This window comes from Hypanus sabinus, chromosome 12 (genome assembly GCF_030144855.1).
Source record: "Hypanus sabinus isolate sHypSab1 chromosome 12, sHypSab1.hap1, whole genome shotgun sequence".
Classification (NCBI taxonomy): Eukaryota; Metazoa; Chordata; class Chondrichthyes; order Myliobatiformes; family Dasyatidae; genus Hypanus; species Hypanus sabinus.
In genome coordinates this window covers 81320383-81332851 of record NC_082717.1, presented here as the reverse complement: position 1 = coordinate 81332851, position 12469 = coordinate 81320383, and positions in this window count along the sequence as shown.

Sequence of the window (12469 nt, the reverse complement as noted above, 5' to 3'; positions counted from 1 at the left end):
CAATCTACTGAGATAAGTTCTGGTTTACCCCTCTTATCTATGATAAAAATCTTTTCTCCCCATTCCAAAATGGGGAATGGGTCATCATAAAGAAGCCTAAGGAGATGTTGGTGTCCACCATGGCAGAGGAAGTTGAGATGGAATGTAGGTCAATGGGAACCCAAGAGTGCTGCACGCCATGATGGGAGGTAAGAATAGGTGCAAAGGAATTGAATTTAGTGAGGAGGGTGGGATGCTGTTGAGATGCCAACCAGGTCATGATGGCTTCAGGAATATAATCACCTGGCATTTGTAACAGCTGCCCATATACCAGCTCAGCCGCCGATGACTGCTAGTCCTCTTTTGGAGCAGTTCTGAGCCCCATTAGGCCCTATTGGAGAAGATCATGCCAACACTCATCGGTCAGGGGAGCCCACAGAGCAGCCTTTAAGGAGCGGTGAAACTGCTGGCACAGGCCATCAGACTACGGGTGATATGCCATGGTATGATGTAGCCTATTGCTGAGGTTCTAGGCCATTGCAGCCCAGAAGTCTGAAATGAATTGGGGACAATGATCAGAGGAAATACCAGATGGGGTGCCAAACCAAGCAACCCAGGTGCTGATGAAAGCCTGAGCCATGGCTGACATCGATGCTAGAGGGACGACATCTGGCCACTTGGTGGTATGTCCACTATGGTAAGAAGGGCGGAAGAACTCCACATTGACGTGGTCAAACTGTCACTCAGGGACCTCAAACGTGATGGTTAATTTTTGCCTGCTGTAGCTCCACACAAGCTGAAGTCCAATCACGCATGTCTTATACGAGGCCGTGCAAACAAACTTTAATGCAACCAGTTTCTGCCAGTCCTTCCAGCCCAGATGCAAGAGGCCATGTATGGAGTCAAAAACAATCCGTCTCCAGTTTTTGGGGACAATAGGGCGAGGGCGACTGGTTGAGACATCACATAGAAGAGAAACCCTGGCTTTCCCAAACTTATTGTCAGCCAACTGCAGGTCTGTGACTGCTGTTCTGTAAGCCTGGATCCCTGGGTCAGTAACTTGGTCAGCTCCTATGTGTACGGCCTCAACAGCTGGCTGTGAGAGGCAATTGGCCATAGCATTTTTTTCCCACTTGATATGTTGTATATTCATTGTGAGCTCAGATATGCAGGACAAATGACGTTGCTGCTGTGTAGACCCAGGGTCTGATATTTTGGCCATTACATGCATGAGGGATTTGTGATCGACGTAGGGTGTGAAATGGCGAACCCCTGGAAGAAAACGAAAATGGTGGGCAGCCAATTAGAGACGGGGAAGCTCCCGGTCAAACGTACTCCACCTGCTTTCGGGGGACTGCGCTGTCGGCTGAAGGAGGGGAGTGGCTGCACAGGCCTCCGACCAACTGTTCATGCACAGCACCTACAGCATAATCTGAAGCATCAGTAGTAATGGCTGTGGGTGCGCCGGTAGGGTCACATTAGAAAGAGCTTGTTTGGTGTCATCAAATGCCCTAGTCATGTCTGCTGACGCACTTGATTAGGGGTATCACCTTTGAGCACGTTATACAAGGAGAGCATAGGTTCAGCAGGTTGCGGGATGAAGTGAAGATTGAAATTTGCTATACCTAAAACTCCTGCAGTTTTTTTTAGCGCAGGGCGGTGGGAGATGTGAATGCTGAGAAAGTCAATGGTTGATCATCCAAACTGGCATTTATCAGGGTTAATAATCAACCCCTGTCGGCTTAAGCACTTGAAAAGTGTGCAGAGATGAGATACGTGTTTGGATCTGAATGCATGGGTGACAACCATGTCATCCAGGTAAACAACAGGAAAATCTAAATCCTTTAATACAGAGTCCATCAGCCATTGGAAAGTCTGTGCTGCATTTTTCAGTCCAAACGGCATTGCGCAGAAACTCAGAAGGGCCAAACGGGATTATCATAATTGTTTTTGGAATGTCGTTTGAGCATACAGGCATTTGATGGTAGCCCCTAATCAGATCAACCTTGGAAAAAAATTAACTTCCTGGCTAAACGTGCCAAAAAGACTTGAGTGTGTGGGATCGGGTAGTGATTGGGGTGGTGACCTCATTAAGGTGTCGGTAATCACCACATGAGCGACAACCACCATTGGACCTAGGGACCATATGGAGGGGTGAGGTTCAGGGGCTATTTGACCAGCATGCAATTCCAAGTTTTCCAGCCTTTGCAGGTGCCAGCTTTTCTGGATCCAGTCTACACATGTGGGGATGGACTGGCCTGCCAGTTGTAGGAATTTGGTGCTCAACCCCATGTTTTGCAGTGGTTCATGCACTTGTCAGAGTCGTTGTGAGCAACTTATTGGGGGAGCAGGGTAATGACACAAGGTCCTTGACATCCACAAGCCGGCAGTTCCTAAGATTGACTAACAGGACTGGCACACAGGAAATCTGCACCGAGCAAAGGTCTAGCCACTTTAGCCAGGACAAAGTCCCATGTGTAATGTCACCTACTGAAGCAGAGCATCACCCATCATGCTCCATAGGTCTGTGTCTTGCTGCCATTGGTGGCCTCCAGTGAAGCTTCATCACTCTTTGCCTTCTCATCAATTGGCAATGCTGGCAGCACACTTACTTGAGCACCCATGTCACACAGGGTACTTTTCCCTGAAAGGGTGCCAGTAATGAACTGTAGACTACCCTGGCAGCTGGAACCCATGGTGTTCACAGACCTCTGATGTCCTAATGTGCTGGCACTGTTGAAACTGCAAAGCGTTTGGCACATTCTAATGTTCATACCAAAGCGTGCCTGGCAAAAGTATAGAACATAGAATAGAACAGCACATTACAGGCCCTTCGGCCCACAATGTTGTGCCGACCCTCAAACCCTGCCTCCCATATAACCCCCCACCTTAAATTCCTCCATATACCTGTCTAGTAGTCTCTTAAACTTCACGAGTATAGCCGCCTCCACCACTGACTCAGGCAGTGTATCCACGCACCAACCACTCTCTGAGTGAAAAACCTTCCTCTAATATCCCCCTTGAACTTCCCTCCCCTTACCTTAAAGCCATGTCCTCTTGTACTGAGCAATGGTGCCCTGGGAAAGAGGTGCTGGCTATCCATTCTACCTATTCCTCTTAATATCTTGTACACCTCTATCATGTCTCCTCTCATCCTCCTTCTCTCCAAAGAGTAAAGCATTAGCTCCCTTAATCTTTGATCATAATGCATACTCTCTAAACCAAGCAGCATCCTGGTAAATCTCCTCTGTACCCCTTCCAATGCTTCCACATCCTTCCTATAGTGAGGCAACCAGAACTGTACACAGTACTGTACACAGAACTGTACACTGTACACAGTCTGGCCTAACTAGAGTTTAATAGAGCTACATCATTACATTGCATCTCTTAAACTATATCCCTTGACTTATGAAAGCTAACATCCCATAAGCTTTCTTAACTACCCTATCTACCTGTGAGGCAACTTTCAGGGCTCTGTGGACATGTACCCCCAGATCCCTCTGCTCCTCCACACTACCAAGTATCCTGCCATTTATTTGTACTCTGCCTTGGAGTTTGTCCTTCCAAAGCGTACCACCTCACACTTCTCCAGGTTGAACTCCATCTGCCACTTCTCAGCCCACTTCTGCATCCTATCAATGTCTCTCTGCAATCTTCGACAATCCTCTACACTATCTACAACAACATCAATCTTTAGGTTTAGTGTCATCTGTTTCATAGCCATGGGTGTCCTAATCTTGAGGGCCTTGCTGACCAGGCTAATTGAGGTAGAGAAAGGAGGAGGAATGATGCATCACTGCTAAGTTGAGTATAGACTATTAGTCGTTTTAACAAGCTCCCTATAGTTCATTATAGGTGCATTAGCGTGGGCTATTTGAACTTGATCAGACAATTGCTGCACAAAGAGTTCTTTAAAAATAAAGATTTCCCAGGAGAGACAGCATGTGGTCCATTAGCTCAGAATACTTACCATCATCAGTGACAGGCAAGGAGAGCAACTGTTTGACACATTCACACTCTGGTAGTCCAGATGTCTGTAAAAGGTGAGTGTTCAGCAATCAGTATTTATTATGCTCAGGTAGGTGTTCAAGCAGACCTAACACTCTTACAGCTGTGGAGTTGCTGAGCTACCATATAGTAGAATTTGGTGTCATCGGCAGAGATTTCTCACAGAGCTAATTAAGCCTCAGCTTGTACAAATCAAGCAGCAGTATATTGCTACCAAAGCTCTGGTAGTTTCGAATTGACTGTGTTGGCCAACATATTGAATAACTCTGGAATCATCCATGAGCATCCGGGACATGAATGTAGGCTTTCATAAATAAAACAAAGTGAGGTGTTTTATGTTTAATAAAACCCGTCTCACATTTTTTGAACTCCAAAACTCACTAAAAATCCCGACATAACGCCATCATATCAGACCAGTCTCTTAAAGCCAAACACCAAAATGTTGGTGGTTGTGAATTATGTACATTTCTCCCAATCACATTACCCTACACTATTAGATAGGGCCCCATTGGAGGTGAGTAGGAAGTAACCATATTTCAGTCTTTATTGGTCTGCATCATTTCTCATTCTATTACCTAGGAGTGGGGGCATTGGTTACAGAGAACCCTTGTAGGGAATAAGATTGACCTGTGAGTCACCATAGATTTGAACTGCCTCCTTCTCTGTCTGAAACAAGTTTGGAAAGCTACAACTATTGAGATTGTGTCATTTAGCGAGAATTGGTATTAATGACAAAACCTATTGGAATTTGAGTGCAGCTTGGGACTGCTCCTCCAAGAGGACAACAACCTCGTCATGGGGTCTGGAGACTTGCATGTCTCAGTGAACCAGAGAGTTATGTTGGCTAGAGTCATGGCCTCCATGAAGGACAATGGCAGCCGATGCATGGGATGACAGACATTTACAGGCTCGCTCCTTGTGGCACCCCAGCGTGATAAAAGAACAGCAGACCCTTATTGTCATTGGGATTCAATTCTGGAACTCTCTACCAACAGCACTGTAGGACGATCTTCATCTCAGTGGCAGCAGTGGTTGAAGAAGAGGGCTCATCACTGCCCTTTCAGGGGCAGTTTAGGGTATGCAATAAATATTGGCCTTACCAGTGACCATTGTTTTGTGTTGCCTGGTTGCCCAGTGGGTTAATGCAAGCTCTTATTTGATGAAGCAATCATTCATCATGCACCATCCTGTTGTTTATTTTCTAGATACAAACAAATGAAATGCCATCTGGATCTGACCCCGTCAGAGCATTCACTGCTAACTGGCCAGCAACGTGGTAGAGACATACAGAACATGGCAAGTTGGGAGAACAACTCTAACTAACACCAATGCGCCTTAGTCATGAGGAGATTCAGGTGAGGGTCCTACATTCTGGGAGGTGCAAAGTCAGTAACAGAAGCATCACAAATCACTGATTATCAACAAATAAGGGTGGTGTTCCAGAGGAATCATCTTCCAGAAAGTAAACTAATATTTTGAACTGTAAGAATAACATTTGGACTCATTCAAAAATCTTTATCAAAGTTGTTGTTTTACCTGTGCTCAAGAGTTTTTTTTAAATGAGAGGTAGATGGGGATTCTTGCTGTCATGAATCTGAAGCTGTTACCGTTGTTTGAGAAGCTTTGTTGTCCTTCCAGATCTGCACTGTGTCATCTCCACTTCAACTGAACTGCCCCCAGTGGCCATTGACAGCTGTTCTAGGATTCTAATTAACCGATCAAGCCTATCAATACGCAGAAACCATGTGGGTTGAGAATATAAGCAAACAGCCTCCACAGGAGTGGATATCATAACCAGAGAGCACGCTCTTGTTCAGTAGTTAAGTGTTTCTTACTTGATCCACTCACTATTGCAATAAATCAAACTCCTATTAGACTGTTCAATATTTCTACTTTCAAATATGTTATACTAACTAATTAGACTTACCTTTACAGACAAAACCTATTGCAGGTAATTTGCACTCTGATACACTGGGAACACATCTAGCACTGTGAGGCCAGTAGAGCCTTTTAAAACCCAGTCAGAGCACATACAGTCATAATTAGCATATTTAGGATTAAGTAGGTTTGCCATCCGCTAATCATTCTCTAATTCAGTAAGAACCATCTCTCTTCAATACTGGACATTAATCACAGTTGCGAGAGCATGAATATTACATAATAACTAATTACATTCTGCAGAATTAACACACTCTCATCAGTATGAAATGCAAATGGTCAATGTGTCATCAGGCTGTTCCCACTGAAGAGAAACATAAAAATACTGCATAATTTTCTGATTGTATTAGCATAGAGAAGGGCACAGTTAGGGTTGTTTTCAATCATTAAGTGGTTTAATGCACAGAATGGATAGAACCAAAGACATTCTATCTCTTTGGTTCTGACTAATATTCAGATAAGTAAATGAATTTACATGTTAAAAAATGCCTGCTCTTAATTTGGAACTACAATGAATCTCGGTTTGCTTTTGAAACCAGGGTTTTCCATAAAGCTGTAATATTGTAAAATTATAAGTTGCTCTTTGCATAATCAAGTTGCAGCCATCAAAAGAATATCAGTTGGATAAATATTTAATTGGGATTTTCAAGGCTTCAAAAAATTAAAGTTACCAGAATGCAAAATGACCAAATGAAAACATCATTGGTCTGGAGTCAAATTAGCATTTTCTGTAGCTTAAAACATTAAGAGTTTTGATTATCTGCACTGTCATAGTATGTAAGGTTGTCAGTTATTGGCTGGAATTTAAAAAGCCCCTTAAGCGTTTCACCATAATTTTAGATTTCTGGGGAATGGAGGTGACTAAATAAATAAAAATGTGAAGGAAGTCAGCATTTCCATACAGTCATTTTAGTTTAATCATTAAGATGACTGGCGGTGTGTAATGTGTATTAAATGTCCTTGGTGATCCTCTAGATGCTAATAAAATGAGAATGCTACACTTTACTCTCAATGCATAGTGGAACCAATAGGAGACAATATTGTTCATGAAAACAATAACTATCTCTTAATTGGATATCACTGCAACACTCAAAGCCTTTGAGTTATTCAAATAATAACATTTACACAATCATTCCTGGTAACCAGTTGATGTAAAATGCATGAGGAAGGATGTGATTATGGATCAGATATTGTCACTATATCTGTCATATTAAATAAGTGTTCTCACAACGTAATTTTTAAAGGCATTCCATACAGCATGCACTTCTTATAAATGTCACCGTCACATCCCTTAATTTTTTGATTGATTCAAAGTAAATCAAAAGAGCAACAAGCTAGAGATTTTTAAAAATCAAATGCAAGGAAAACTATAATATGCTCTTATTGTCTTCTGTACATTATGTGGCATTTTATACCTTTCATTGTATACAATTAAAGCATGTTAACAAGGAGATCTGCTAGATACATTTTGAAATGGCATTTGTGTGTCAGTTGGTAACATGCTTGGTTCAGCAACAGTCCTGGCCAACATTCATTCTCAACCTTCAGCACTGAATAAATTATCTAGTGCTTTATGCTACTTTCTTAGGACCTTGCTGCAGGCAATTTGTTTGGGGAAAGGGGCAGCATTTTAAAGCTCTTGCATTGGCAGTTGAGTATCTTGGGACATTCTGAGAACACACAAGGCACTCAATAAAATTATATTCATTTTCTTCCTTATCTTGAATTCTAGTGCTTCTGCTCTGCAGTTACAACCAATAAAAGCACTTGCCAATTTGCAAAATTCCATAAGCAGTCATTTAAAATTGGACTGAACACAGGCTATTTTACATACTTGACTATATGTCCAAAAGGGAACACGTCTTTTTTTAAGGACACAGTCTGATTGGCACAGTACTATGAACTGTCCATCATGTGATCAGTATGGTTAGTAATATGACAGGATGTCTGCATATCAGGGCTACATTGTTGTGCAGTTTTTGTCTCAGTTTAGATTCATTTTACTAGGATTTTTTAAACTATCATGCCAGTTCTGGGCTATTCTGTCAGAAGTGAGCAGCCGAATAAATAACTTTAATTTTCAGATTATTTGCTGAAACCTGCCAAATAGTTTCCAGAGTGCACATTTTCCTTCCCAACCAGCAAATGAAACCAGACTGTGGAGTTGATTTTAACCTAATTCGGCCAAGTGGAAGTGGGACCCATTCATAATTTTAACCATATGAAGCCAACACCTTCAAGCAGGTTTCTGTTTAGATATTATGAAAGAAAAGGACTCATCTAATATTGCCAAAAGGCTGATTAATATAGCTGGGAGCTTAAGGCCGAAGATTACACATTGTATTGAAAGAACAGGCAGGAAGGCAGAGGGGGCAGTGTTGCTCTGTTGGTAAAAAATGAAATTAAATCATTAGAGAAAGAGGTGACATAGGAGTGGAAGGTGTTGAATCATTCTGGATAGAGCTAAGAAACTGCAACGGTATAAAGATCCTGATGGGAGCTGTATACAGACCCCCAAACAATTGAAAGGATGTGGTTTAGAAATTACAACGGAAGATAGAAAATGCATGTCAAAAAGGCAATGTTACAATAGTCATGGGGGATTTCAATATGCAGGTTGATTGGGAAAATTAGGTTGGTGCTGGATTCCAGGAGGGGGATTTTCTAGAGTGCCGACAAGATGGCTTTTTAGAGCAGCTCATGGTTGAGCCCACTAGGGGATCCGCTATTCTAGATTGGGTGTTGTGCAATGAACTGGAATTAATAAGAGAGCATAAAGTAAAAGAACCCTTAGGGGCAAGTGATGATAATATAATCAAGTTCATCCTGACATCTGAGAAGGAGAAGCTAAAGTCATGTGTATGAGTATTACAGTGGGGTAAAGGGAACTACAGAGGCATAAAAGAGGAGTTGGCTGGAATCGATTGGAAAAGAACACTGGCAGGGATGATGGCAGAGCAGCAATGGCTGGAATTTCTGGAAGCAATTCGGAAGGCACAGGATATATACATCTCAAAGAGAAAAGGCAAGACGACACAACTATGGCTAACAAGAGAAGTCAAAGCCAACAAAAACACTAAAGAGAGGGCATATAATAGAGCAAAAATTAGTAGGAAGTTAGAAGATTGGAAAGGTTTCAAAAACCAACAGAAGGCAAATAAAAAAGTCATTAAGAAGGTAAAGATGAAAGTAAGCTAGCCAGTAATATTAAAGAAGATACCAAAGATTTCTTCAGATGTATAAAGTGTAAAAGAGAGACGAGAGTGGATTTCAGACTGCTGGAAAATGATGCTGGAGAAGTAGTAATAGGGGCAAGGAAATGGCAGATGAACTGAATAAGTATTTTGCATCAGTCTTCACTGTGGAAGTTGCTAGTAGTATGGTGGAAGTTCCAGGCATCAGAGACCTTGAAGTGTGTGAAATTACCATTACTAGGGAGAAGGTTCTTGGAAAACTTAAAGGTCTAAAGGTTTCTGAAAGATGTCTGAAGAGATTGTGGAGGCATTAGTAATGATCTTTCAAGAATCACTAGATTCTGGATTGATTCCGGAAGACTGGAAAATTGCAAATGTCACTCCACTCTTCAAGAAGGGAGAGAGGCAGAAGAAAGGAAACTATAGGCCAGTTAGTCTGATCAATGGTTGGGAATATGTTGGAATCAATTGTTAAGGATGTGGTTTCGGGGTATTTGGAAACCCTGATAAAATAAGCTGTAGTTAGCATGGTTTCTGAAGGGAAAATCTTGCCTGACAAATCTATCGGAATTCTTTGAAGATGTTTTCTTGGTTGATGTTGTGTACTTGGATTTTCAGAAGGTCTTTGACATATGAGGCTGCTTAACCAGCTACAAGCCCATGGTATTACAGAGAAGATTTTAGCATGGATAAAGCAGCGGCTGATTGGCAGGAGGCAAAGAGTGGGAATAAATGGAGCCTTTTCCAGTTGAGTGCCAGTGACTAGTGGTGCTCCACAGCAGTCTATGTTTGGACCAATTCTTTTTATGTTATATGTCAATGATTTGGATGTTAGAATTGGTGGCTTTGTTGCAACGATTGCAGACAATATGAAGATAGGAGGAAGGGCAGGTGGCTTTGAGGAAATAGAGAGGCTACAGTAGGACTTTGATAGATAAGGTTAATTGGCAAAATAATGGCAGATGGAATACAATGCTGGGAAGTGTATGGTCATGCACTTTGCTGGAAGAAATTAAAGTGGTGACTATTTTCTAAATGGAAGAAAACACAAAAAATCTTAGGTGCAAAGGTATTTGGGAGTCCTTGTGCAGGATTCCCTAAAGGTTAATTTCCAGGTTGAATCTATGGTGAGGAAGGCAAATGCAATGATCACATTTATTTCAGGAGGACTAGAATATAAAAGCAAGGATGTAATGTTTAGACTTTATAAAATATTATGAGGTCTCACCGGTGAAATTACAGATAAATTTCCAGGCCAGTAGACAGAGAAATAACCTAGGAAATTCCTTCTCCTTCGGCTATCAGAGTTAATCCAAGAGGAATCTAACCCTTTGATGTCCTATTGATCTACCATAGGATCATGGGCGAGTACAAATCTGAAATAGATCATTTGTCCAATTGGGCATGTGATGTCATGGACCGCCCCAAAAAAACCACTACATTACATTAATTCATCCCACAGTCCCATTAACTCCCTCCAGATTCTACGCATTCAGGCATAGTACAGTGGATGGTTGAGCTACACATCTCTGGGATGTGAGAGCACCCAGAGGAAACCCATGCAGTCACAAAAAGAATATTTGGCCTCAAGGTCAGGACTGAACCCAGATCTCTGGCACTGCGAGGCAACTACTGCCCATGTGCCACCCACTCAGTCCATTATGTTTCAGCCTAACTATTATTTAATGCCATGTCACTCAGAACAATAACTGCACTTCATTTTTTCTGCACTCCTATTAGTGATTAAACTTTTACATTTTGCAATCTTTATTTCAGTTAACATTCTTCATTATATTCACACTTTCTGTTGTTAATGTAATGAGAACTAGATCAAGTTAAAAAGTAATCACTGTACAAAGAGATTTCAATTACAAAGTTCATTACTGAGGATTAAGCAATGTAGATACATATACTGTCTGAACTTAAGATCTTAGTTTCAATTCACTCAGGGCAACAGCGCTAATACAACATTTTCATGAAATAGTTGAAGGGATTTTTTTTAACTTTCTAAGTGGCCAAATTTATTCACCATTTTAGTTTTGCCATTTTATTTACCATACTAAATAAAATTGGCCTCAGAGGCCTGTACATACTTTTGTAGAGCATTGCCCAAGCCTCCTTTTATTTGCATATAGTATTGCTTACAAACAGAATGGGTTAAACTAAATTACATAGAGAAGCTCAATGACTATGAAGAAATCCAGCTGTCCAGGCTAAGTTTGATGGCACAAAGCTTTTTATAAACTTTATGTTTTAAAAATATCCTTTGTAGATGGACAAGCAGGGTTACGCATAAGCAATTTTGTCATTGTGTGAGTTGATAATCACAAAGAGATCTTTGTGTTGAATTGTCATGAGAACGTAAACATACTGTATTTGTTTGTCTCCTCCCCAAATCATTCTCTTCTTGATCGGAGAATATTGATTTGTACAGGTGATGATAACTTTAATTTTCTCGCCTGACGATAATGTTTTATTGTCATCAATAAAGTCATCATGTCTACTATCTAAATATGTGCCTGTTTGCACACACAGTAGCTCTGCAATCAATAAATGGAACCCACTAATTGATTAGCCCTTCTACCTATAGAAATATTGTGAAAATTGCAATATTTCTGTGGCTATCACTGATATGCTACCTGAACACAAAATTGATGACTGTACTTCATTGTGTATGTGACTCAGGATCCCAATCTGTCACTGGCTGTACTATGCATCTTCCTTTAACAGTTTTACTACTGTTCCTTTCTCTGTTGGTGATTAGCCAGACCTCACAACGTCAGATTTATTGCTAAAGGGGAAAAAGTTGTGCGATGGAATTAAGTTGCAATGCTTATAATACTGGCCAACCAATTAGAATCCTTCTTCTCTATTCCTTTCTTCGAAAACATTAGTCAAAGTATGTTCTCCAGACCCTTCACATCAACAAAAATTGGTAAATTCACAACAAGTGAAGAGATAAAGATTCTGGTGGTAGGACTACAAAAGCATATTTATCTCACTTTATGAGTTTGACAATGTAGCAGTGCTTGATGATGAGAAAGGAGAATTCTGCATTACAGTGGATTTTGAAAGGCCGGTAGAGATAACACTATACCATAATAGAAAGCATTCAGTGCATCAGAAAAGGTCATGTTTTGTCAGAAATACAAAGATGACAGCTTTGTATTAAAATAAGATAATTTTCACTGCTGCATCACTTTTACTTCAGCATTCCTCTGAAAGTCAAGCATAGGTTGACTTTACCCACATTTATTAGAGTACCTTACCTGGCCATTAACTTAATAGTAATTTTATTAAAGGTTTTTTGCTTCTTTGCAGGAAATGTAACTCACATTTCCATTCCTATT